The sequence below is a fragment of the Aulonocara stuartgranti genome, assembly GCF_965226115.1.
Source record: "Aulonocara stuartgranti genome assembly, chromosome: 1".
Classification (NCBI taxonomy): Eukaryota; Metazoa; Chordata; class Actinopteri; order Cichliformes; family Cichlidae; genus Aulonocara; species Aulonocara stuartgranti.
In genome coordinates this window covers 36,566,697-36,571,179 of record NC_138939.1, presented here as the reverse complement: position 1 = coordinate 36,571,179, position 4,483 = coordinate 36,566,697, and positions in this window count along the sequence as shown.

Genomic DNA, 4,483 nt, shown 5'->3' with positions numbered 1-4,483 from the left:
CAGCCACAACAACCTGGTGCTGAATGCCCAGAAGACAGTGGAGATTATTGTGGACTTCAGGAAGCACACAGCCCCACTCCCCCCCATCATCCTGACTGACACCCCCATCACCTCTGTGGACTCATTCCGCTTCCTGGGTACCACCATCACCCAGGACCTGAAGTGGGAGCCCACCATCACCTCCGTCATCAAGAAAGCCCAGCAGAGGATGTACTTCCTGAGGCAGCTGAAGAAATTCAACCTGCCAACACGGACGATGATGCAATTCTACACCGCAATCATCGAGTCCATCCTCACCTCCTCCATCACCGTGTGGTACGCTGGAGCCACTATCAGGGACAAACAGAGACTGCAGCGTGTTGTGCGCTCTGCTGAGAAGGTGATTGGCTGCAGACTCCCATCTCTGCAGGACCTGTACACCTCCAGGACACTGGGGCGTGCAGCCCGGATCTCAGCTGACCCTTCTCACCCTGGACACAGTCTGTTTGACCTGCTCCCCTCAGGCAGGAGGCTTCGGTCCATTCGCACCAGAACCTCTCGCCACAAGAACAGTTTCTTCCCCTCTGCTGTTGGACACATGAACAATAACCACATGATTGTCCCCGCCACTAACATATGACCCTACGCTGTGTAACTGCATCATTTCATGTTTGGCACTGATCACCACCTGCACTCATGTATATATCTTTCTACGTAGCACTCATAATTCTTATTCTCGTGTATATATCTCATGTATATCTCATGCACATATCTTTCTTTCTACATAGCACTTTAATTCTTATTGTCTGCACTGAAGCACCGCAGCAATTTCCTAATGTTGTAAACCTCAACATCTGGCAATAAACCCATTCTGATTCTGATTCTGATTCTGATAAGATTTGATAGAGAGGGGAAACTGGCGAGTTTTTGTATGATTTGGCAACCATTTCTAGAATTCTTAAAAAAAAAAAAAACTGATCATAATTCATGCCTCACTCTCTGTGTGAATTATTTTATTTGTTTTTTTTTTGTTTTTTTTCTTCCTCTTCTTTTTCTTCTTTTTTCCTTTCTTTTTTTTTTCCTTTCATGCTTATAAGTTCACAAATGTTAAAAACAGTAATTGTTCTTGGTTGATTTTGTATAAGCATGTTATGTTTAATTTAAATGCAAAAATAAAATTTAAGAAAAAAAAAAGTCTGAGTACAGTAAAGTGGTACCGGTAAAGAAGGATTATTTAAGAACATAAACAGAAATTTACTTTTTAAATCGGGTGATTTTGCTGCCTCGTGCTGAATTCTTACTGTTCTTTCCTTTTCAGTATGTCTGCACGTTTTCTGGGATTTAATTAATGTAATTAAATTAATTATTATTCACTTGTAAAAAAAAAAAAATGAAATGGTTTATTTACAGACACGAAACAAAAATGGGTTTCACAGGAGTCACTCAGGCTTCGGGGTGGACCCACGCCAAAATAACAAACAAAAGGAAACTAACTTAGGGGAGCGACTGCTTACCTAGCCCCAAAGAAACATAACCAAACAACAATCACTTACCTCCCTGACTAACTAAACATGAGAAAACTGTGCCCAACTGAAAAGGCGATCCACCTCTACTTCCTCCTGGATTCACAAAACAACACAGGGCATGTCGCAGTCCCAGCCAGTTGGGGTAAAACTGAGGATGGATGATTGCCGTCCTCAAACGCACCGTCTTATACTCCACCTCCATCCAATCCTGGCACACCCTCTTCGGGATCCACCACCCCTGGAGGCGCACCTGCACACTCACATTTACATGTCAGAACCCCAGCCCACGACGGCAGCTGTAACACCCCCATACCCCAAGAATTAACATTTCACCACATATTTAATTCAAGGAGAAAACTCCAGGGCTCTAGACAAAGCATCTGCTAGCACGTTATCTTTACTTTTCTTGTAGTGAAGCTGCAAGTTAAAATCTGGCAGCAGCGACCAACGCATCAGTCGCTGGTTGGAATTATGCATCTGAGACAGAAACACCAGTGGATTGTGATCAGTACATACTTGTGATCAGTACATACCTGACTGTCAATCCAACATACACCTTAAAGTGTTGTAGAGCCAATAGCAGGGCAAGAGCCTCTTTCTCGATAGTGCTGTAATGACTCTGATGTTTATGAAACTTCTTAGAGAAGTAGCAGACGAGATGGTCGATCCCCTGCTTGCTTTCTTGCAGCAAGACAGCCCCTGCACCAGATGCGCTGGCAACCAATTTGAACAGGCAACCGAAATCAGGTGCTGCAAGCACCGGCGCACTACACAACAACACTTTGATCGACCTGAACGCTGTTTGACATGCAGCAGACCACACAAAAGGCTTCGAGGGGCTAACGAGGTCGGGTAAAGGGCTTACCACATCCAAAAAGTTTTTACAGAACCCCCGATAGAACCCGGCCATGCCCAGAAACCGACGCAAAGCGCCCCGGGTTTGTGGCACAGGAAAGTGAACAATGGCCTGAACTTTTGCAGTTACGGGCCGTACCTGCCCTTGTCCCACTTGCTTCCCCAGATAGGTAATAGTAGCTTTCCCGAACTTACATTTAGAAAGGTTGAGTGTGAGGGAGGCATCACTAAACCGCTGGAACAACTCAGAAAGTGTTGTCACATGTTCAGGCCACGAGGAGGAATAGACGACTACGCCGTCCAAGTATGCCTCACACTTAGTCACTCCACACAGCACCTGCCGCATAAGGCGTTGAAACGTTGTGGGCGCATTACATAACCCGAAAGGCATCACTGTGTACTGGAGGAAGTGATCGGGCGTTACGAACGCAGAGATCTCCGAAGCTCTAGGTGTTAATGGAACCTGCCAGTACCCCATACTGAGCAGAACCAACTAGTGATGTGCGGATCGATCCTGAAATATCGATTCCTCCGATACCAATCATTTATGTTCTAGAATCGATTCTCACATTAAAATATCGATATTTTAGTAATTTAAGGTAAATTGTAGTTTATCATTAACAGGAACACAGTGGAAAGAAACTATAACATTCGGATTTTCTACATTCAAAGGAACTACTTCCTCTTCCGCCTTTCATAGTCATGTGCGAAATACGGCTGTATAAATGTCTCGCAGCCCCTTGGCGTGCGCGCTCACAACAATGGCTGAGCGTAATTGTGCGGACGTATTTCACCTCCACAAACAGCTGAGACGTGGTTTGCGATATATGTGGCAAAAAAGTGAGGTGTTGCAGCCATACTTGCCAACCTTGAGACCTCAGAATTAGGAAGACATTCAAAAGGGCTGTTGGGGGGTGATAAATACATTTTACAGTGTTTATTTATCGGATAAAATACGTTAAATGTCACCGTTATTATTGGCCGGCCCGGAAACAGCGGGGGTGTCCAAATTCAGAGGCTGCTTCCGCCTGAGGACCTGGCCTTCGTGGTCTAGAGAAAGCCAGGTAGTATGTCACGAGCTCCCTCGGTGGAGTGAAACTCTGCCGTCTGCTCCTTGCTGTCTAAAATATAACCGGCGCTGACTTAAACTCTTCTGTTTAATCAGTTTTCTGTTTAACCTTTATTCAGCTGTGTGAAAACCCCGGAGGAACCCTCCCGATTTAATCTAATCTAATAACTTTAATCTCAGCCAAACCGATTTACTCACGAACAAATAAAACACTGAAAAAGCCAAACAATAACATTTTTAAGTTATCAAAGTGACTTATATATCATGTTTAACCCGAGTAGTGAAAGACCGGCGGGGGTTTGAAGACGATGTGTCGGTCGGCTCAGATATTTGAAGTTTACACAGCTACATTCTCACCTGAAAATATGTTAAAAGTTGTGATATTAAAACTAAGTAGCTGCCGCCGCCGTTGGAAACTGAAATTGGCTGGGCCGCGCTATGAATTCTGCGATATGGTTTTTCAATTTTGTTGGAAAATCGGGAGAAATTCGGGAGAATGGTGGCTCCGGGAGATTTTCGGGAGGGGCACTGAAATTCGGTATTCTCCCGGAAAAATCAGGAGGGTTGGCATGTATGGTTGTGGCAACATCACTAACCTTGTCAAACACCTCAGAGTAAATCATATCACAGGATATGACGAGCGTATGTTGAGACGAACTGAAGAGGAGGACAGGGACAGGTGCTGCTAGGGCGAGACAGACGTCTCTCACGGAGTCCTTTAGTGCTGCAGGCAGGCAAGGTGTTCAAATAGCGCACAAGTTTTTTTATTTCTATATGATGAACTCTGCATTATTAAGTGATAAGAACAAGTAATCTGATGACCTATGTCCAAATAATGATGTCCAAATAATTTCCCCCAGGGATCAATAAAGTATTCTGATTCTGATATAATCATTATGACGCTATAATTTGAGATACAATAAATAAAATAAGCTTTTGTACAAAGTATCGGTATCGGATCAGTATCGTCGATACCACCCTGAATATTACTTGGTATCAGATCGGAAAGGAAATCTGTGGTATCGCACATCACTAGAACCAACACGATCATTCA